The sequence below is a fragment of the Schistocerca americana genome, chromosome 5 (genome assembly GCF_021461395.2).
Source record: "Schistocerca americana isolate TAMUIC-IGC-003095 chromosome 5, iqSchAmer2.1, whole genome shotgun sequence".
Taxonomy (NCBI): Eukaryota; Metazoa; Arthropoda; class Insecta; order Orthoptera; family Acrididae; genus Schistocerca; species Schistocerca americana.
This window is the reverse complement of record NC_060123.1, coordinates 345,396,535-345,421,625: the sequence shown is the minus strand read 5'-3', so window position 1 is coordinate 345,421,625 and position 25,091 is coordinate 345,396,535.

Sequence of the window (25,091 nt, the reverse complement as noted above, 5' to 3'; positions counted from 1 at the left end):
CTTCGTTACAGGATCATTTAGTAATCGCGAAAGTGTTACGGAGATGATAGATAAACTCCAGTGGAAGACTCTGCAGGAGAGACGCTCAGTAGCTCGGTACGGGCTTTTGTTAAAGTTTCGAGAACACACTTTCACCGAAGAGTCAAGCAGTATATTGCTCCCTCCTACGTATATCTCAGGAAGAGATCATGAGGATAAAATCAGAGAGATTAGAGCCCACACAGAAGCATACTGACAATCCTTCTTTCCACGTACAATACGAGACTGGAATTGAAGGGAGAACCGATAGAGGTACTCAGGGTACCCTCCGCCACACACCGTCAGGTGGCTTGCGGAGTATGGATGTAGATGTAGATATAGGACATGTCAAACAATTCACAAATTTAGATCAATTCAAAATAAGCTATTTCTTATACACATATATTTACAGACTTCTAGTTTGAGACAATCATTAGATTAACTCCTGGTGTATATGACTTTTTTTACAAATAACTTATTACATAATGTAATGCCTCCTTGTTCACTCAATCTCACTATCAGTCACTACACACATTGTTTCATAACATTTCATTCACTACACACACACATATACACACACACACACACACACACACACACACACACACACACACACACACACACACACTGTGCTGATCTCTGGGCCATTTTCTGTACCGCAATTTCCCATTTGCTTTTCTAAAAAACTGAGTCAGCATCCCTCCATAATGAGTGAGATGTTGAGCTCAGAAAGCGGAAGAGGTGTTAGAATTGTGCTATGCATAACATGGGGTAACTATTTCTAGAAAGGAAAAAGAGGGAAGGGAAAAAACATCAAGTGAAGGTGTTATGTGGAATGATTGATATTTTATATCATCATTATTATTATTTATATGAATAATATTTTTTACCAAACCGCTACTCTGTTTTACCTAAGTAATCCTTCAATATATAAAATGTATTGCATAAAAGGTACTTTTTAGCTGCCTTTTTAAATAAGTGTATTTTGACAATTTCTTTAATCCCTTTTGGTAATTTATTGTACAGTTTTATTCCTTGGTAGGAAATGCTGTTTGAGTTTTATGTTTATTTTTTCTTGGTAAATGTAAGTTGAGTCTGTCTATTGTTGCATGGCCATGGAAAGAGTTGTTTGGCAGGATTTACCAATGTTATTTTTTATGTGTACAACTGACTGGTAAATGTATTCCCATGGAACAGTTAAAATCCACAGTGTTCTGAACAGATCTTTATGATGAGCTTGACTAGTATTGTTGGTTATTATTTTTGTGGCTCTTTCCTGGAGTTTGAAAATTGTGTTCATATTTTGTGCATTTGTTCCTAAAAAAATTCCATAGCTAAGAATTGAGTGTACATATGAATAATATATAACTAAAAGACACTGAATGTTACACGCAGATTATAGGATTCTAAGGGTATAACATGCTGATGACATTCTCTTTGCAAGTACCTTTGTGTGTTCACACCAACTGAGAATCAGTATTCATTCCTAGAAATTTTGCATTTATTACACAGTCTATAGAGGTGCCATCTACATTTGATTTAACGTTGTCATTTTTCGTCCAAATTCATGGCATTAGTTTTCTTTATGTTCAATGTCACTTTATTACTTATTGACCAATCATAAACTTCCTTGAGAGTTTCATTTGCTTTCTCAGCAAGGAGTTCTCTTGTCTTATCAGTGCCTATAATACTGCTGTCATCAGTGAAGAGTATTTTTTCACCATGAGTAATACTACAGGGAAAGTCATTGATGTATATCAGGAACAGTATTTGTCCTAATATGCATCCTTACGGTACCCCTACATGAATGTGTATTGGTTGTGATAAGTGTTTTACTAAATGTTTAGATCTATTTGAAGTATGTGTTAGCTCTACTCTTTGTACCCTATATGTTAGGTGTGATCAAAACCAGTCGTTAGCTACCCCTCTTGTTCCTAATGCTTCTAATTTATTTAATAGAATCTTGTGGTCGACTGTATGAAACGCCTTAGAAAGATCCAAAAATATGTGTGACCCGAGATCCACCCCCTATACTTTCATGAATCTGCTGTACCAATCTTCCCATCCCAATCCCGTTTAGGTGTAGGCCATGCCTAGTGAAACCCCATCTGTTGATAGTCCCGACGGGCACCAGAGAAACATGAGCAAAGTTTGCTGTCCTCAGAGCCATCCCTAACCCCACATTGATTCGCCTCACAGCTCCATCAAGGAGTGGTCGATCATGACGCTGGAACAGCTCAACAAAGTGTACGTTGGTGCCATGAGTCAGGGAGGCTATGTCTCATGGATTTTAATGAAATAGTTCGGAAATTCAATAAATATTTCCTACCGCATAATTGAGGGGAATGAACTTGTTCTCTAATGAAGCTCAGCTACTATACTTTTAAAAAAAACGTCGGTGATCACCTCAAACTGTGTTCTGTGGGACAACAGTACCTACAAGACGCCAGCAGCAGACAGAGTAACGGAACTGCTGACTACCTGCTGGGCACTCGCGGGTCTAACGGGCGGCGAGGAACAAACTTCCGTTTCTTGCATTTAGTCAAAAATTGGCACAAAAATAGCGGGAAAAACATGAACGGACTCATTATTCACTGTTGAATATCTGTGGTGAGAACCAAGGAGAGGTGACGCTAATTCTAGTGAGGATTATTCGCTCATCGCCACTAGTGCAGTCCAAATCGTTAATTTATACATTTTTGCTTCACAGAATTACTCAGACAATCGGAAAGGTTGAAAAAGGTTGCTGAGCTCTAAATAACATTAACACACTCTTTCCCAAGTCCTTATCCACTGGTGAATCTGGCGACAGGATAAAAGTTGTCCATGTGACTTCACGAAAGAGAAAAGCAACATAACTGTATTTTAATAAAGTGGGTTATTGCACAGACCCGTCTCGAAAGGCTTAGAGTCACAATTGACAGTTTTATACACCAGTAGTTAGTTTTGGCTATTTAGCCAACAGTATATTGCCAGCATGGATTGAAGGTATCAATTTATATTCTTTTGGCACCACGCTAACATTCTGCTGGCGGTAATAAAAAAACGGAATTGGTTATCAGCGAAGAAACAGACAACTGTGATTTTAAAACTTCACTTACATCTTGTGACTTATTAAATTAATAGCAATTCCCTGGCAACACTACTGATAAATACCTAACCGCCTAACTTTTCATGGCAATTGTGGTGTCACCGCCAGATACCACACTTGCTAGGTGGTAGTCTTTAAATCGGCCGCGGTCCGTTAGTATACGTCGGACCCGCGTGTCGCCACTATCAGTGATTGCAGGCCGAGCGCCGCCACACGGCAGGTCTAGTCTAGAGAGACTACCTAGCACTCGCCCCAATTGTACAGCCGACTTTGCTAGCGATGGTTCACTGTCTACATACGCTCTCATTTGCAGAGACGACAGATTAGCATAACCTTCAGCTACGTCATTTGCTACGACCTAGCAAGGCGCCATATTCAGTTACTATAGGTACTATCTTCAAGAATGTTTTCCGAACAGATAATATTGTGACTCATGTACCGTCAAGAGCGACGTTCATCATTAATGGATTAAAGTTAAGTATCAAACTAATTATGCCCGCTTTCTGAATTCTCATTCCTTGTCATGTTCCAGACCTCACGTCAGTATAGTTGTTCCCTCCTCACGCCAGCCTGCGTGAGCTAAAACGCGTGCATTTCGGCCTCCACTCGTAACACGGTGTTGGCTCTTCTGCTAACACAAAAGCAATACTATCTGAAATGCAGCAATCTGCATGGTCTAGATAGCTCACCACACAAATGTCTTTTAGGATTCTTTATAACTCTAAGTTAAAAATTGAACTTTAAATTTCCAATCAGCACATCATTATCTGTACGTGATTTAGAGCATCACGCAGACATTTTTCAACAGTTTCTCAGATCTATTTTATTTTTTGCTTTTAGACATATCATTTCACAAAAATATTTCACCGTTTTGTTTTTCGTTTACTTTTCTTTAGTCTGGGTTGTTAGAGCTAAATATATTTATATACTTCCTCTAGTACTTCACCTTCACTCTGACAGCGACGAATTCGCAAATGACAATAAACACTGCGAGACACAAAATTTTTGTGCTTGGTGAACGTTTAGTTTTGTGAAAGGACGAAAATCTCTTTCTTTAGGCGCCACAGTGAGTCGACGGATAAATGCCGCAAAACATTGTTTCGTGTGAACAAACACAGCAAAACCGGGAACGCTCCGCTCTATACTCGTCGCACATATTTATCGACACCTACATTTCATTTGTGCCGTACATCGATCGATCGAGGTTCGAGAAACTAATCGTATTTGCGGAGCGGATGATCGCTATTGCAACGGGTTGCCTCACCAGGAATCATCAGCTGCAGTAGCAATCAGGCTGTGTTTACGAACCGCACGCATTTGTCCGCATGACGCCGTGCGCGTGATGTTTGCGGAAAGTACGAGTAAATATTCAGCTCGTTCGGCGCAGTCTGGGAGCAGCGATGCGTCGCTGTGGGCGTTGTGCAAACACTGTGCGCCGGCAGCCGACAGCACGGCGGAACCGAGCCCGCGCGTCGCTGGCGTCACAGGCCCAGTGCTGGCTTTGTCACAGGAAAACGTTCCGCCTGCACAGTGGCTGTGTATTCGAGCTCAACATTCGAGGCTAACACTCTCAATATTTTCACTATTGCCAACAGTGTTATAATCACAATGAAAGATTCGGCTGCGTCAATTTAGTGCCTCATGCTACTTTTCTCCAGATGATAGTGCGGGAAGTAAAACACAAAATAATAATTTGGGGTATGTTTTAAGAGGACGTCAGAGGATGAGATGGATCGATGGCATCACAGAAGCAATGTGTTCCAACCTGGAAGGTCTACTGGAGAAAGTGAAAGACAGGAAAAAGTGGCGTGATTTGGTGCATGGGGTCACGAAGAGTCGGAACCGACTAAACGAATAAAGAGAGAGAGAGAGATGTTTTAAGAATCAGGGAGGGTGGAAAAAAATGCTTTTTTTACAGAAAAGAATTATCCAACATTTTTAGAAAATTATAATTTTTATTGAGGCACTTATTGGACGCATGTTGCTCGATACTGATATACAACTGTGAGTCTAGACCAATAATTAGTTCGCATGACTTTTTAAACTTGACCGGAAAAAATCGCAACACCAAAGAGATATTTGAGGTCGAGTAATAAAATTTCGGGAATACTTTTGTACTGTATAAGTGACATATTTAAGTGATTAACATTGCAAGATCACAGATTAATGTTAGCGCGAGATACGCAAATGTGAAATGAAGGTACATTAATAATCGTTATAACAGCCTGAATGTTGAATACAAGCAAGTTAACGTGCATGCGTTGAACTGTACGGGTGCCGAATGTCAGTTTGTAGGAGTCCCATGCCTGTAGCACTGATCGGTCAATGCTGGGACGATCAATGCTGGTTTGGGATAATGCTGGAGTTGTTGTCCGATGATTTCCCATATGCGCTCCACTGGAGACATATCTGGTGATCGAGTAGGCCAAGGAACTCTGTTAAGTATGTTGCGTTACAACAGCGCTATATAGGTGAGCATTATCCACGTGGAAAACACACTGAAATACTTTTCGTGAATGGCACAACAGATCAAATCACAAAACCGACGTACAAATTTGCAGTCAGGGTGCGTGGGATATCAATATGAGTGCTACAGCACCCCGGTAAATAACTGCAAGTGTACTTTCAGTTTGTCTAGACAGCAGAGAGGTTGGTTTCAGGGTCTCAACTCGCCTCCTTTTGACTAACACATGGCCATTGGCACCGAGACAGAACACGTTTCGTTGGAGAGCGCATCAACATCCACCTTACCCTCCAAGGAGCACTCGCCTGACATCACTGAAGACACAAATGGCCGTGGTTTGTGTCAGTAGAATGCACGATACAGGGCTTCTGGCTCGAAGCTGTCCCTGAAGCAACCAATTTATAACACTTCGTTGTGTAAAAAAAAAGGTTCAAATGGCTCTGAGCACTATGGGACTTAACAGCTATGGTCATCAGTCCCCTAGAACTCAAAACGACTTAAACATAACTAACCTAAGGACATCACACAACACCCAGTCATCATTCGTTGTGTCACTATCGTGCCAAAAGCTGCTCAAATTTCTCATACAACCGCAGTGCCAGAGGCATACATCGATGGTCTTCCATCTCGGTAGTGCCATGTGGCCGTCTCGGGCGTGGTCTTCTCACAATAGTACATTTTCGTGACCACCGCTGCAGCAATAATGTATAGTGGCTACATTGCTGCCAAGTCTTTGTGCAGCATCGCAGAGGGAACATCCAGCTTCTTGTAGCCCTGCCGCACGACCTCGTTCAAACTCAGGGGAGAGGTGATAATCGCCTCATTGTCACCTTGAACGAGTGGTTGACTAACATCCAGTCTCAAAGATAACTAACGGTCATGACGGTTACAACGTTTATTAGAGGCAAACCTGATTTGTATCCTCATAGTGCCGGCCGGTGTAGCCGAGCGGTTCTAGGTGCTTCAGTCCGGAACCGCGCAGCTGCTACTCTCGCAGGTTCGAATCCTGCCTCGGGCATGAATGTGTGTGATGTCCTTAGGTTAGTTAGGTTTAAGTAGTTCTAAGTTCTAGGGTACTGATGACCTCAGATGTTAAGTCCCATAGCGCTCAGAGCCATTTGAACCATATCCTCATAGTGCCACTACTAGCGACACTCTTATTCGACTGGCACGGAATTTGAATAGATTTTAACATTTTCCAGATATAGAAACATGCCGACCAACTTTCGTTACTGTTAGCAGCTCCTTCTTTGTGACGCAATTTCTTATCCGTCAGTGCATTTCGGTTGGTATTACGTGTTTCAGGTATAATGTATTCCATTTTTGTAGGTCCCATAAATTACAATAATTTTATTGGTTTCTCTTGAATGATCATGAAATCTGGTTTTGCAGGATAGGGCGGATAAGGTTATGGTTGTGGAGGGAGCCGTAATCAATTACTGTTAGCTGCACAAAACACACAAACTTTATTTTCCTAAGAAACACATTGCCTTAAAAGGATCAAATTGAAACAATACGGCTGAAGGCCTAGTTAAGAAAACCTGCAATACTTTCTGTGCTGAAGGCCCATAACCAAACCAAAAGTAAGAACGACTGAAGGCCTGACCACGAATATAAAAATTACTTTAGAGAATACACTTGGCTGAAGGCCTTACTTAAAAAAAACAATTTCACGTAATTACACGGCTGAAGGCCACACACATGACAGTCAACAACTCAGAGCTTAGGGCCTGGATAAAAAGAATTTCAAATAGAACAATTAAAAAAAAAGTTTTAAACAAATCAGTTTTCATAATTTAAGAAGGATGAGTGCATTATCTTATTAATATTTCACCTAAAAGCTCGGTTGAAGGTCACACACTGGACATTTAACAGCTCAGGGCTTAAGACCTGGATAGCAAGAAATTCAGATACAAAAAATTTTCAAAATTTAATTTTTGAACAAATCAATCTTCAAATTTTAATTTAAGTCAGCTGAAGGCCTTATTTTAAAATTAAAACAAACTAAATTAATAGACGACTGAAGGCCTCGCACAATACATCGGACTACAACGAAAATCACAATCTAAAACCAACAGAACAGAGGTACTCAGAAGTGTTCCAATGGTCGGCCTGAGGTGGTAGCTCTAACTTAAGGTGAGGTGAGACAGGCAGCCAAGATTAACGTTAAATAATCGGATGGCAATCCGACCCAGGAATGGCTGAAGTACAGACCAACAACCTAATCAATTCCCTTCTGCCCGACCAACGGTACGACAACGGAAAATATCAGCCGAGGACGAAGATACCAGCCGCGCTACGTCTTCAAAATTTGCATCTAAAAACCGCCAAGGCACAATAACCACTCTTAAGAAAAAAATACGAACAAACAATTAAACACCTGTCGAACTATATGCCGCATCGGACGGCATCAACACGGCGAGGAAAACACACTGCCGGAAAACTACGTTAATGACCAAGCCACAACGCAGAAAATACCGCTGGCGCACACTTCACTGATAAGTAACAACCAATTTAATAGTTAAAGACCGTACAGGAAGACGGCTCCAAAATTTTGCTGACTCCAACACACCATACAGTGCTGGTAGCCGGAACGGCCCAGGAAGCAACAACCGGTAATGAACGAAGAGATGTCACAGCAGTTGAGGTTCTATAACAGGTTAACTAATCACCCAACTTCACTGTCCAGGTTCAGTGGGCAACGAACTTCGTAGCTCTCGTAGCTAGCACCTCACAATCCGTCCGCGTGTGCACGCCGCTAGCAATCCCTGCCTGACCTTGCGCCGCGGAGACTTCCTCACTGCTCTGTCCCAACCGACCGACTACCTCAATCCAGCATGCAGATAGCATTAAAATAACTGCTCAGTCGAAACCACACAAGCTACACGCTGTTCCGCGAAAACACTTCCCCAAAAAACTCGAACAATACTAAAACCAGTGACTGTCGAACAACTAGGAGGAATCACAAGTCAACACACAGAGAACTCGGAAGCGGTCGGCGACCAAATACACTTCGTCCGTTGAGACGACCGACCGAACGACCAACCAAGGTCATGTGTGCCGGGAACGGTCGGGCGAGTCTTCCACTGAACTCCCGACACACTACGACTCGGAAATACTGGCGGTCGCTCCAAAGATAGTATGACAGTGCTCTTATCGACAAGCCACTCAGGGGCAGGCAAGCCAGCAACTTAGTAATGCCGGTAAGTCAAATAGGAAACAGGACGGCAGTACCGCAAAGACAAGATGTCAAGCAATAAACAGCAAGAACATGAGATGCGCACGGCTCAGCACATTCGTTTTTCTCTCTTCGGAGTTGTTAGAGCTCAATGTACACATTGTGTAACACAAAGGATCACTTTTTCAAATCACCGTAACTGTCTCCCATTGCGATTATAAGTTGGAAATTTGGACCAAAGATGTCTATAACCTTGCTCTGCAATGCTGCAAAATCGTGGTGCCCTGTAAGGTCACCTTCGGGCACGGCTACGCTTCAAACTGCAAGACGTCGACACATCAGAAAAAGGGCCACTACTTAGAAGTTCATGTGAGGTGTAAGGTGGATTAGTGATGCCACATTGGCACTAAATTTTACCACAGTTCTGTAAAGCGCTACTGTCGACGAGTCACACGGTGAGCGTCACAGCACCTCTTGCTCTCATTTCACCCCTCCTTTCGACCCTTCTGTGATTGAGGTCAGACCCGCAATGCACAGCCTTGAAATCACCCAATTTCCCTATGGGTGGCAACACTAAACATTTTGGAGTACAACGTGAGAGCAGGTTTTTTTTCTGGAACAACTGAGGACAGTCCAAAAGCCATTCGATGTACACGAACGTGTTTCGAAGCAGCAAAGAGTACTTGTGCTGTTTCAGCGCTCCTATCACCCGCCATGCTGTGTCGCTATCTCACGAAGAGAGAAGATGCGACTGTGGGATGTATGTGAATGCAATAGGCCTCTTGATCAGGGCAGCCACTCCTGGATGTATCACTTTGAATTTAATACTGTTTCAGCTGTAAGTGTTTCGCAGTATTTAGCTGCACAAGTATGTGGTGAGCTAACAAGTACATTAGCTCATTAGCTAGTACTTATACTATCACAGGAGCGTAAAACAGGAGCGTTCTGTCTTGTTTTACGCTATTCTATATGCGATGTCTGATACTTAGCGAAAATTTGATGACTATGAACGTGGGGTGCAACTCTCTTTTTTAGTTGGGGAGACGACTTGATTTCATGGCACCTGAGCATGCAGCTAAAATTCTGCGAAACCGGTCGCGCTTATAAATACAACTTACATTTGAAGAGGTCTTATCTTCAACATGTAAGACTAAAAGGGCAAAGTGTCCATCTAAGGCCACCCAATTAGGCAACACCCTCGCTGCCAACTGCCCTCGTTAGCTGAACACTTTAGAAATCTATCTGTGCAGAGTCAAGACTTGACGATATCCTAGGCGCCTGCAGGCAGGCAAACTTCTAGCGCGTTTCATCCCGCTGGCTATCAGGGGCAAGAGCAGGGGCATGCTGCCTAGAGGTAATTTCTTTGTCTACTGCCAATTCGTGATCATTGTTAAGTACGCCACCTTTGTCTCAATTAACTGTTTCTCACGGTACAGTTTGCCAATTATTTAATATCTCAGATGGTTCCCCTCGTTATAGCAATAGGCACCCAAATCTTGCGACCGTTAATTTCAGAAGAGAAGATAGATGCTAGCGACAGCTGATGAGCGTACGAATTATGTGTCCCTTTGGAAGTCAGATCTGGAAGCGGGAGAGAATGAATAAGAGTCTCCGACCATTCTTTTCACCATCCTGTCGTCCTCTAAAGTTGTGTCCCCAGCGCAGAAGACACGTCGTCGGTCGTGGGATCTTCTTCAGAGAAGGCTGCTACGCTGTCAATTCGAACCTGTGATTGTACTTTTTGCGGGATGTCACTTGCCCAGGTTAGTCTATGTATGTTCAGAGGTCAAGATCCGTGGTACTGACAATGATGGTAGGCATAACTTCTCATCAATGTATGCTGTTTGGTTATTATTCATATATTCACACATTTACACTGTCTTTTACAACGCTCGACATAGCTTTCTGAATTGTATGGTAACTTTTCCATCCAACTTCGGAAATGTGATACACATACGCGCTAGACAGAGTGAGTAATACATATTCACAACTAAGTTATGCCCGACATAGAGTACAACATGTGTGGCTAAGAAGAACACCCGAAACACAGTGACTATAACATATCCACATCTAAGTAACGCACAATACTGAGATACATGTCCAGTCCTCCACAACTCCCGAATCAGAGACGCTTGTACGGCCCTCCAGAACGCCCGAAACAGAGATATGAGTCCCGTTCTCCATAATGCCCGAAACAGAGTGTCTAGTTCAGCCGAATAACTACTTCTCCCAGGCGCGCAAAAGTGACCCGAAGGTGTCCGAAGCACTTCGGTGGCAATATGGTTACTCTTATGTTCCTGAAAACTAGTGAAATTTAGTAAACAAAAACTGTAAACCTGTAGGGTGACCATGAGAAAATGTCATACTAAAAACTGGGTTAAATACAATGAAAATTATATAAATAATTAATAACAGTAATTAAGCGTTTTGGCGCCTAGCACCCGAACTTGGCGTCCAATCAGAAGCAAGTTCAGTACAATTGGTGCACTCTCCCACGGGACTCGACTGGTGGACTCTGTACCATCTGTCGCCTGTACCTCACTCCACTTTAGTACCATATGCTACTTCACGTGTATGAAGCTGCATCAAGGCGAGCTTCTACCAAAATAAAATACTGGTGTCCACAGCCAGGAATATCACTCATCCCCCTCTTTCTTTGATTTCTCGAACACAACTAACAAGTTTGGAAATGAAGTTGAAGTTTCCAATCTCTCAGTAGCTCCCCTACTCTCTCACTCATTGGAAATTATTTAAAACAAACTAGGAAATTGCTGTCCCTAAGTTATCAACCAATTAACCAAAACCATTAATGCTAAATATATATTTTCTCATCCTAATTGTATCAAAAATCCTTAACTAAGCACATATTAGATCATGAACTTCTTCTTGCTACAAAATATCATTTATCATTTTCAGCTCATAGCTTTCCTTTAAATTTTCTGTAATCTTGTTATTCAACAATAAACATCGGCACCTGACCATTAAATCTCCTTATAAACAGTCACTGCACTTACTGAGGTTTATATATGATAGGAACTAAACAATGTTTGTCGCCGACGAATGCCGTCCATCTTTACTTAACACACGTTTTTCATCTAATTTCAGAGCAATGTCGTCCACTTTTATTTAATAACACTCACATTTTTTTGTCTAACATCGGCGCAGTTCCATCCACTTTTGCATAATAAAACACATTTTTTTTACTTACGCCAGCATTAGGCCATCTACATATGTTGTTTACTATCACACAGCTCAGAAATACTCTAAATTGTGTCAGCATGTAAGTGTCCTGACAAAATTCATACATAAACGTTACATAGTTTTACAATATACATAATTTGCACTGAATACAATACAATAACATTTACAAAGGCTTTGTCACTGGTGTGGTGACTACAGGGCTTTCATTTGAATTGTCTCCTCACGTGATTAATGTTTTATTTTCCTAACATTGACTCATCGGTCAAAGCACTCTCGCACCACCTGCTAATATTTTGCCGTTACACATCAGGCGTAACTGATCCCCGTCAGCGCTCACTTCCAGTCAAGTTTACACCGGCGCTGGACGCACCGCTATCTTACGTCTACGTTTTGAGAATCGAAATGATATCAGAATTGCTCTTAATTTATATTTCAGGTTTTATTTTCATTTCATTCGATAACTTAACTAGTTATTCAAACAAGATTCAAAGGTCTGTTGGGAGAACTGAAGATACCCTAGATCATGATAAAAGAGAAAAATAGCGGAACAAATCCTGTTGCTTTAGTTCGCTCTTACCTTATTATGGACTTCGCTGCTCAAACTCCACAAATATAATAAACATTTCTCATGTGCTTTATTTATTTGTACCTCAGTACTTATTATTGTCTGTGTTCTATGTGAGAGTCATTTCATATGTTCATTAGCTATGTGGGTAACATTTCTGTGTCATGATACAATTAATAGTAATTCTTTGGCGGAAATACTTCCCCTACTAATCCCTAAATGTGTGGCTGACTCACGTCGCCTGTTACCCTCTTATTCCCTATCATCATATACAAGTGGTCGACTTCTCAGCAGGAACCTCATCACTGCTTGTGTAATCACTCGCAGATCATCTACCAGTTGTCGTTAGTAAAGTTTAATCTAATCTTCTCAGGACCGTTGCGTATTGTTCGTTTTAATTGTGTCCACTTAACTTGGTTTGGCGTTGTCCTCTTCCTCTGTGTCAGCTAGAAGCTACCTAAATAAAGAAATATAAAAGATTGACTTCTCTGTGTATATGTGTATGTAATTCTTTTGTGTTTCATAACATACATAAAAATTTTCTGTACGTAGTTTATAGGGTGTTCTCCTGCCTATATGGATGATGATTTTAGGTCTTATAGCCTAGGTTCTGTACTTGTTTTGCAAACTTCATGCTGAATATTGACTTTTGTTGTACACAAGTATACTGTATGATCGGTTGCTTTTATCTTTTTATCTTGAATAGGGAAAAAGAATAGATGACAAATTTTAGTTCAGAATGATGAAGAGGCAATAACTAACAGCAAGCAAAGAAAGGAAGTAAACTGTTAGTTAACTCGGGTACCTGGTAGGAGTCAGCTACCTAGCAATGCAATCAGTGCTACTGCCCCATGAGGTTCCTCTGTTCCTGATATCAACAATGTTATACAATCCTTTTCTCCGTCCTGCCTTTGGGTTCGCCACCTTCACAGCACTAGGGTGAGCCAATCTAATTATCCTATACCGACCCTTACACATTTCGTGCAACTTCTTGGTTTTCGAACTGAATTTTGAGGATCTTGGTCTGGACTTAATTAGCATCAGTTCATCAACTTGGTACAATACCTGTCCCATTTGCTGATCATGTTTACTCTCACAGTAAGGTTTTGTCCTCTTTAATGCAAGTTCTCTTTTCTCTTGAGTAGATAATTCATGTCTGGGTGCAAAGCTAATTATTTGCTCGATAATACAGGGCACCATCTCCCTTGTAATCAATCCCTGCGGAGGTTGTTCTGCGATCGAGTGAAGCAACTCATTGATTATTCTTTCAAATTCTTCCACATATCTTATCCACGTATAATGTTTATTAGCACAATTGGTTCTAAATAATCTATTGAGCTCTCTCATCACCTACTCGCTCATCTTCAATTGAGGATGGTACTTCGAAATGTAAATGGCTTTTATATCTAAGTCATCCAACATTCACTTCCAGTATACTGAAGTGAAATGATTTTCTTTTATCGCTAATGATTCTCTTGGGCTTCCCTACCTTGGTAACATAGTCATTCTTTATTTTGTCAGTTATCGACTTACCAGTGGCCTTTATTTTCACGTGCTTTGACAGCATATCCAACACCACAAATAGATATTTATATCTTCTATTTGATGTTGGAAAGGAGCCATATAAATCCACGCAGACCCTTCCCAATATTTTGGTCGCGATCATGTTATGCATTTCCATTCTATTGGTCAAATGGACGTTTTCTATACTGCCCTGACCTTCTTTTCAATATTGATGAAGTAGCAGCTTTCCTTTATCTTATTTGCGCATTTTATCGCACCAAAATGTGCATACGTGTAGTGTATAAACCAAATTAGGTTACTGATACACTGTTTCGCCTAGTAGAACTTCCACTGCTTTTTCGTACGATAGTTCTTCTTTATTAGATCCCTTTGTATATCATATAATATTTCCTGATTTTACTCTTAGTGTTCCTACCCCATTGTGCTCTGATAAGCTTAACATCCTCATCCTTATTTTGTTCCCTTCTTAGGTTTTGTAGGATGTCTCGAATTTTGTCCTCAATTTGTGTGAGGTACATAATGGATATCTCCTTTTGTCCTGAATCATTTAAGTCCGCTATGTCCATTCCAACAGGTAACCTAGATAAGGCACCTGCTACTGTACTATTTTCTCCAGAAAGCTACTCGATAATAAAATCATACTCCTGGACAGCAGTGGCCCATCTGGTCAATCTGTTGTGGCTCAGTCTGCAATCCATAAATAAAGATAATGCTTTATGATCCGTGTAGACCTTAACCTTTCTACACATGACACAGTACCTAAATTTCTTGACTGCAAAGACTACTGCCAAAGCCTCCTCTTCTGTGACAGAACATTTTCTTTCCCATTTATTTAATACTCTACTGGCAAAACGCATGGCCTTTTTTCTGTTTCCTCATTATTTCCAATGAACTGATAAGGATGAGCCCCTAAACCGTTTTCTGAACTGTCTTCAAAAATGCAGAATGGGTCATTTAAATTCTGGTTGGCTATCAGGATACTGTTACGTAATTCGTCTTTGAACTTTTGAAACTCTTCCCCACACTTATCAGTCCACACCCAAGTGGCATTCATTTTAGTTAATCTCAGCAATGCCAGAACATTGGGTGCCTGATTGTTAGCAAATTTCCAATAGGATCCGGTGAGCCCTAAAAATGCTTTAATCTGCTTTTTGGTCTTAGACTGTGGGAAATATCTAATGGCTTCAAGTTTGTCAGGGTCAGGCTTGATGTCTTCCACTGCTCTAAAAATTTAATTTCACCTTTCCCAAATTTATACTTGTCTAGGTTGTCACTAATATTATTGGTCTCAAATTTGTCAAGAACCTGTTTCAATATTTCATTATGTTGCTCCCAACTTCTGGCAATAAGTAGAATGTGTGATTTTGTCTAGTAGCTGTCCTCCTTACACTTTGTCCAACTTGCATATGAAGGCTGACGTTGATATTTTCAGACCAAATGACAACACTCTGAAATGATAACTTCTTCCTTCATATATAAACGCTGGACATTTTTTGCATTCTTGAGCTACAGATGTTTGCCAGAAGCTGGTAGTCAAGTCTATGCTTTTCAATATCTTGACACCAGTAAACTTCTGCATCAATTACTCTAGCACTTCAGGGCGATCCATTTCTGGCTGTCTTATTTTGTTCGATGGCCTGCCATCGAGTGTAATTCTAACTGTGTTATCCATCCTTGTTACCATGACAGGCGGGCTACTGTAATTACTTTGGCAGTGCTCTATAATTTTCCATTCAATCATCTTTTTAATTTCTTTGCCCACATCTTCCCTTTTTGCCAGGGGAATGGAATAGGACTTCAACCTAAAGGTGTTATGTGGCTTTACTTGAAAAGAATACTCATAGCCTTTCATGCTCTCTGGTTTCTTTGAAATCGCCATTTAGTGCTGTAGTAATTTGTGTTCTAAGTCATAGGGTTGTTGCTCAGTTAAACCTTTAATGCTTGCAATCTTTTCTTTGATCCTAATCTCAATTCTTACCTTCTCATGTGACTCTACTCATGTAAATAGACTAAGGGTTTGAGATTCCAACACATCTGCTCCCTGAGTATTCGTATTCTGGCATTACTTACATCACGGTGTGGTCCCTGATTCCCTGCAAATTTTATTACATTTTCCTCCAGTCCCTCTTTCATTTTCATTACACCTTCAGAAAAATCTAGCATTGCACTATTAGCATTGAACCAATCTGCTCCCAATCTACTCCCAGTGACACACAGGCTGGTCACTGCCGTGGCATTAACTGTGAATATGTTTTCCTGCAGTGTAAATTCCAATAAAATCTGCTTCCACTACATCACTGTCTTACACCCTTTTTAATCCGAGCACTTAGTTCTTGGTCTTCCACTCTTATTGATTCCTCTTGACTCTCATACATATTGCGTTTGACCCGTCTTTCCCTATAACTTAACCCTATTTTTCTCGGAATTTCGAACATCTTACACCACTTTATTTCGTCGAACGCTTTTTGCAGGTCGATAAATCCTGTGAACATGTCTTTATTTTTCTTTGTTCTGGCTTCCATGATCAACCGCAACGTCAGAAACGCTCTCTGGTGCCTTTGCCTTTCCTAGAGCAAACTGATCGTCATCTAACAGATCCTCCGTCTTCTTCTCCATTCTTCTGTATATTTTTCGTTTCAGAAACTTGGTTGCTTGAGCTGTTAATCTGACTGTGCGATAATTTTTGTACCTGATATCTCTTGTAATTTTCGGAATTGTGTGGATGATGCTTATCCGAATTTATTCCGTTTGTTGTCACTTACACAAATGATTTTAGAATTTCTAACGGGATATTGGCTAACCCTGCTGTCTCATTTGACCTTAATTCTTCCAAAGCTCTATTAAAATCTGATTATATACTGGATCCCTCATCTATATCGACTTATGTTTCTCCCACTCATAGTGGCATTTAGTGTGATGTTTAAATCCATCCGTTTTCTCCTCTGCATTTGACACTGGCGTTCCCTTTGCACTCTTCATGTAACTTACCTTGCTTTCAATTTCACCGAGGGTTATTTTGAGTCCTGAGTCAGTCGGCAATATAGCGACCCGAATATTCGCCCCACCACCCAGTTTGTGTCTTTCCTTGTTTTCCCGAAAACGTATAGGGAAAATCCTGGGGTGGTTCCATTGAAAAGAAAGCACCGATTTCCTTCCTCATTCTTGTGCTCCGTCTCTATCTACCCTTTCGTTGACGGGAGATTTCAACCTAATATGCTTTTTTCGCTGTTCAAACTGTTATTCTTGATAGACCACGGTCTGAATCTAAAACAATTTGTGAGAGCTGCATTCGTTTCGTTTATAGCTTAGAAGACAAGAACTTCATGGCAGGTGTTGCGCTTGCCAGACGAGGCATCGATCCATCGCAAAACACAGGCGTTAATCCAGGCAGCAGCCGCCTCTGTCTGTACGTATTATGGCCCAGTAGCGGGCGTCGCTTGCCTTGAATAGCGAGTGCCTGCCGGTGTGGTGGGAGAGCCGCAGCTGCCAGGCACTGTACATAATCCCCGTCTATGACGGGCTGGAAACAGAAGAAGACGCACAGTGAGCGCGCCAGCTCCACCAGAGGCTCCGAGAGCAGTGAAAGTGAACGAGTACCACAGATTCTTTTGTGATAAGAAGTTATTATGGAGTGACAGTATTTATGTTACGATTGAAACAGATATAAAGTACCACCTGTAAAAAAATAATAGCAAAGTGATGGACAGAGGATACTCTTTAGGTTGTCACGCACTATGGTTTATCTCCGTATCAAGAAAAAAGCACTGTGAGTGTCGTAATTAGTCTAACCCTGCTTCGCAGTGCTTATGTGAACAATGCGTGGGCCTCCCTAACACATTCCTAAATTGCTCACTTAAATGCGATTTTTGGAAATCTGTAAGTAGGCTTTCGTGTGATTGTTGGCATCCATCTTTATGTATCTGACACTTGAAGAAAATCAGCATTTTCATCACACACTCCTGTAACAAGAAAAAACTTGTCGCCAATCGTGCTGTCTTTCCTTGTTCACTTTGAATGTCCCCTATAGGTCTTATATGGTATGGATCCCATTATACTGTGATAAGTCGTACAAGATTTATGTAAGTAATCTTTTATGTAGATTGACAGCATTTTCGCCCTATCCTACAACTGAATTTGTAGCTTAGGATTTCAGAGGAGTGAAGTTCATACGGCGGATTGCGCAGGCTTAGGTTCAGTTTTACCAACAGTTTATTAAACATAAAATCACCTTCGCGGCAGCAGAAAATAAGTAATCAACCTGAATCTAATCTGCAGGTCAGTTACAGTTCTCGAAGACAGGACTTGTAATAAGAGGTTCAAAACAAAACAAAATCTTTCAGTTCAGTATATCAACATTGAAATAAGACCTCGACCCAGTTATGAAAATTAGACAGACAGCAACAATGGTTCACAGTTAGTTGCTCTTGGCAACAGACACCCAAAATGACAAGTGAAACAGTTTCCCTAAACAACTACTCAACATTAAATCAGGAGATAACTCACTGGATTAAATGGGTCTTATTTAAATTAGCACTCGATGTAGATCTACGAGGACTCCCATCATCTGTTACTCACCAAACCAACGCTGCTATTAACCCACTACAATACTACATACACAAATTACAATTACTTGTACAACCGTAGATATAAGATCAATCACACTCACAGCATAATTATAAGATAATGTTCTGTACAATGGATCTCACACAATCACTCTTACACCGTAAAATTAACGAGTTCACGATGGTTTTCACTGACAGGAAAGGACCGCATTCTTAGCGTCGTAACGCAGAATAACCTCAAAGTGTTGCAGTGTACAGACTGACCTTCTATGTGAAATATTGCCGTTAATTCGTCACAAGGCTCAACCTGTATTCACTGTACGGTGCATCACTCAGATCAACGAAGTACTGCTGTCAGCCACTAAAGCACCCTGCTAGTAACGTGGAAATACCTGCCTTCATCTTCTTTGGAATCGTCGTGCCCTTGCTTGGTAAAAGACACCAAATGCCCCATTAAACTAGTTCTGACTTCTGTCCACACGTCACGCGCGCTGACCGTTGGTGAGATGGGGCGCTACAAGAATTCTTCTCCTCGCTAACTTATTCATCTCACAATAGCAATTTTAATCTGTTTGCTGCATACATTCCAGTCTCGGTCTTCCTGTTCAGTATTAACGCTCTACAGTTACCCCTCATGCCATCGAAGTTGTTTGCTGATGTCTTTGTCCGCAACTCGTGGTCTAGTGGCTAGCGTTGCTGACTCTGGACCATGGGATCCCGGGTTCGTTTCCCGGTCGGTTTGGGGATTTTCTCTGTCCAGGGACTTGGTGTTTGTGTTGTCCTTTTCATTTCATCGTCTTCATCATTTGTGAAAAAAATAGACTGTGTAAGAAATGGGACTTTGTAGGGGCACTGATAACTGCTCAGTTGAGCGCCCCACAGACCAAACATCATCATCATCCCTGATGTCTTAATTGGTGTCCTATCATCCTGTCCCTCCTTCTTGTCAGTGTTTTCGGTAATTCTTTTCCTCGCCGATTCTGTCGAGAACCTCCTCACGCCTTACAATTAGTCCACATCTCAAATGCTCTAATTTTCTTCTATTCTGGTTTTCCCATAGTCCAAGTTTCACTACCATACAATTCTGAGCTCCAAAAGTACATTTTCAGAAATTTCTTCCTCATGACGTTTGATAGTTAGTAGACTTCTCATGGCCAGGAAGCCCTTTTTGCCACTGCATGTCTGTTTTTTATTTCCTCCCTGCTGACTCCATCGTCCACCTCTCCACATGCCTAGATCACAGCGGCACTCACGTTGATCTCGAGCACGGGCAGCCGACGCTCTAGCGGCACTTCACTGCGACGAGCTGCCGAGCGTAACTTTGGCCACAGGTGGAACGTGTGTGCCATTCGACACGAGTCAATCTCCATCAGCCAACAGTAATTCTTGTCTCCTCCCCAGCCAGCTTACTCAAGGAGGCACCGTGTACTCCAATAAAATGACAATATAAGGAACTTGTGTCAATGTAACAATGCCGCACAAGTTACATCTCACTGATCATGTGCCGGTTTAAATTGTGAGATACGAGCCATGCTGACACATTCTGTAGAAACCTCCTCAATGAAATTGGTGACGGGATCGTAATCCAAATAATTTCAAAAAGTGTGGCAACAGATTTCCCTTAGGCTTGGCTTCCACTGTTCTCGTCTTACCAAAATTCCTGTTGTACAGCTAGTCCCCACTCTAAACGGATTAAGGCATTTCCTGGTTGTAATCCTGAGCACTTTGCTCTTAAGCGACAAATATATTTCTGTGGCCTCTACACCAACTCTCCATGATCTCATCATTGGATATCTGACCGGACAACAAAATCTCGTCCGATCATGAGTCCCCCTATGCGGAGGTACTTCTAAACGCAGTCGTTAATACTGCCAGCATGTATTTATGTTGCTCATGCCTACCTGTGTTAAAGCTACACATTGATCATTCTACAGTTTTGTCCCAGTGAGTGTGATCAGTGTCGTGTAAGTAATCAAGATTGATTTCTGATAACGGCTCACTCTCCCCATGATGGGTTTGAACAATGTAGTGTGGTTATATCATGCCTGATCCCTCATTCCATAAACGAATTTCTTGGAGACTGTAAAGGTAAACATTGCGGCCTTATAAAAAGCTGACACTCAGCGAAGACCAAATATATGGAAAACTTGTTCCAGTTGGTAAACCTGAGATTGTATTGTAGTCATTCTAGTAGGAAACAACAAAGACAATCCTGAAAAGACGTTCGCGTACAGCAGAGCATAATTTTTTCGGCCCACGACCTCGGGAACAGACGACTAAAATCGATAGCAAATGTCTCCATCGGTTTTTTTACAGGTTTAGAAGTTAGCCTACTGTGTTTAGTATCCTGTGGACCACTGACCTAGCATATTTATCTGTGTGTTTCTATATGAATTCTTCGCGGATCTTGGTGCATGTTTTGAAAGTATCCAAGCGACCTTCCATTCCCCTTTTTCACATAAGACTGGCAGAAATAGTAGAATAACATGGTACAAATTCCGCAGGTACCACTATTCTGGGTTGACTACTTAACCTAGCGTTGCAGTACAAAATACCTTTCCTCACAGAATACCACCGAATTACTTGCTCTCCTTCTACTTTCTGTTTAACTGCCCTCAAGGAGCCATAATCTTCCTATTACATGGTGACAGCCTTAAAAATACTGGGAAATCCCCCGTAATATGATTCTATCCCAGTATCTTACTATCCTGATCTGGCTCGTTGAGCTCAATCTCTTCAGAATCCCCTTAACAATGCTGCTCAGCATGTCCACAGTAACATAATGAATCACCCTTACATGTCTGACATCAGACTGAAAGGCAGAAATTCGTATAATCCTCCTGAAAGCACCTTAGCCATGCAAATAGCCAGCTCATAATATATCTATTTCTAACTGAAAGGATTTATTTTCGAGGTAGAACCTGAATTTTTCGAAGGTGAACTTAACTGCCAACACCTTAAGTTTTTAAAGGGGTACTTCTTCTGCAGTGCTGCTAGTACTATAAAAGAGTACAATACTGGCCTTCTCTCACCTTGGACTCTTGAAATGATATGGCAGCTACACCAGCCATTATAACATAGGTTTGTACTTTGAGGTCTTTATCAAAGGCTGCTATTTATAGAGAGGTACAAGAGGTATTGATGCAGAATAAGTTGATTTGGAAGGGTGATCAATCCCTTGCTGCAACTTCTCTTCCATTAAACATTTAATTCTTTAATCTACTCTGACGACAAGTGATGTGGAGATCTCCTCACCAATACAGTATCCATTACTTTGATAAGGTACTTAATTAAATTAGTCAGTCCTAACCTGTCTATTAGTACATCACCAAATTCACTGTAGAGCTGCTACATTTGTTAACTCTGACTCAGTAATAGGTGGTCTATTTGTGCCACCCTCCGCTTTCGGATGTACTGTGGCTACTGGCGATTCCAAATGAAGGCAAACAAAGAAGTCCTATTTCTGCCAAAATGAAAGGTGAAGTCATTGCAGCCAATCTGGGATCAATCCAGCCCTCGGAATTAGATCATACCCCAGAATCAGTTCAGTAGATAACTCCATTGCTCTTCTTAACTTGATCTCCCTGAGAAATCCTGGATTCTCAACTTAGTAAATACGCATTCTGTGGTGTCACCGCCAGACACCAAACTTGCTAGGTGGTAGCCTTTAAATCGGCCGCGGTCCGGTAATATACGTCGGACCCGCGTGTCGCCACTGTCAGTGATTGCAGACCGAGCGCCGCCACACGGCAGGTCTAGAGGGACTTCCTAGCACTCGCCCCAGTTGTACAGCCGACTTTGCTAGCGATGGTTCACTGACAAATTACGCTCTCATTTCCCGAGACGATAGTTAGCATAGCCTTCAGCTACGTCATTTGCTACGACCTAGCAAGGCGCCATTACCATTTGCTATTTATCTTGTGATGCATGTACCGTCAGACCGATGTTCACCAATTATGGATTAAAGTTAAGTATTCCAGAAGCTACGTACCTTTTTTGCTAGTCTCTATTCCTTTAACTGTTCCAGACCTCACGCCAGCCTGCGTGAGCTTAAACGCGTGCCTTTCGGCTTCCTCTCATAGCGGCTCTCACAACACATTCCAATATCTGTAAGGCACTAGAATTGGCTGTCACAAGTAAGTTATCAACCACATTCTACATCATCCACACGCACAATGCCTGATTTGTGTGGAAGCACCTCTTCTTAATTTCACAGGAAGTAAATGGTGACCTGTGACACTGATGTGTAGAGCACAACTTCATTCCTCCAGGAGCAGTGACTAAAGTGCACCCTCAGAGCACCATCAGCTGCTAGTACCCGACCTCTTTTTCTGCTGTGCTTGTTTCATCTGGGAATGTCATACCATGCCATAGCGAAAACAAGTGTTACGTTTTGAACTTCATTCTGGTCACACCTCTTCATTTATCATACTGGCTTGTGGTTCAGGAAAGTGAACTTGATCGACATATCTCAACATTTCGATATGATATCCTAGTTCTTCTAAATTCATAAAGGTATAAGGGTGCTGCGCAAAACATTATCTTCGACCAACTAGCAGGTTTAATGACTTCCACAATATTAGTCCCCTCATTGGTGTTGGACGCAGGAAGACAAATTGCACGCATGGCTGTGCAAACTAAGTTATATACGCTCCAGATGGCTCATTTATTCCCTATGCAAGTGTGTAATGAATATCAACCATTTTATGCACTGCCTGCACAGGAACTACTCTCTTACATGTCAACTGGTGGAAGATTGCCACAGTATTATGTTTGCCAAACCAGGTCTAGCGTGATGACATATCAGTTGCTAGAGTTCCAGGCTTCTTAATGCAAACATCCCGTTCGTTTCCATGAATAACAACAATTGCACAAACACTTCACAATATTAGTTTTGAATCCATCGGAAATTCCTTGTTACCAACAGACAAGGAATCCCAGCTCACTGTGCCTTCTACGATTTACTCTTCCTTTCCGACGGTTTTATCTTATTCTGTCACTTCACCTCATCTCCCACTACTAAGTTTGACTCAATCTGGCTATCCTGCATGGAAGATGCTGGCAACAAGTCACCAATTATAACCCCTAGCCTTACCATTCTTTCCTGGAACTCATTCAACACAAGCCTAGTTTCCTCATCAACTATTGCCAACAAATCATTAAGTCTACTCGCATAATGCGTGGCCCTTGCATGCAGTCTATGCACATGCTCCTGAGATGGTGTCTCACTTTCCAGTAGTGCCAATACTATCTCAAACTCGCAGATGACCAACCAAACAGTATTTATCTCGCTAGTAACACCCATGTGATCTCCCACTGACAACAGCATCAGCTCACCCACAACCTTTCAAAGGTGCTGTAATAGTTCCACTATCTTTCCACAGGGACCTACCCACAGATCGCCACTTCATATGAGAGCTCATCCTGTGCAGCTACACTATGTACAGCATGTTCCTAATAGCAATACCTGTAATAGCGTATGGGAAAGCAGTGCCCGACCTATGCTCTACAGTTTAAGCAGTCTGGCTACAGTTGCCATGCTTGGTCAGTGCACAACCACACTCTACTACCAGTTTTAGCATATCATCTTGGTGGAGTCCAGTTAAGGGTGTATACAGGATGGAAAGTATTTAAACCGACGAACTCTGGGAGGTTGTAGAGGACATCAAAACAAATATTTTTTCCCTAATGTCATTTTTTCCTATGAGGAGGATTTAAACCGGTGGAGGAAGATTTCTCTAGCGGCAAATTACTTAAACCAGCAAACACTTTCCCATTTTTTTATGACCAAGAGGCAAAACATTAACACAACCCAATTTTTATTACAGTAGATTTTCAGAAATGACTCCATTGACATGTAAACAAAGGTTACAGGGTCGGATCATGTTCTGTCTGACACGTGCAAAAACCCCAGGACTATCCTGAATTGTTCCTGCTGCTGCTACTATCCCGGCAATCAGATCCTCTTCCGATGCAACAGGAGTTGCGCAAACAAGGTTGCACATATCTCCCCACACAAAAAAGTCTAGGGGAGACATATCTGCTGATCGAGCAGGCTATTGTACAGGACCACCTTTGCCAATCCACGTTTCTGGGAACCGTCGGTCCAGGAATCGACGCACACGACGACTGAAATGAGCCGGCGCCCCGTCATATTGGAACCACATGCGCTGTCTTGTAGGGAGCGGGACGTCTTCCAGCTATTCTGCCAATGCTCTGGCGAGAAAATTGTAATAGTGCCTGCCATTTAATGGTCTAGGTAGCAGATACGGCCCAATTAAACATTCCCGAACAACCCATTAACGAAGAACCGCACTTGATGAGCGCTAGTAACTGTGGCATGTGGGTTATCCTCACTCCAGACATGCGAATTGTGCACGTTGAAGAAATGTAGGATGCATTTCACACTGTTCCATGTACCACTGCGAAAACTGTGCTCTGGGTGGATAATCAACTGGTTCCAGGTTGTGAACACGTTGTAAGTGAAA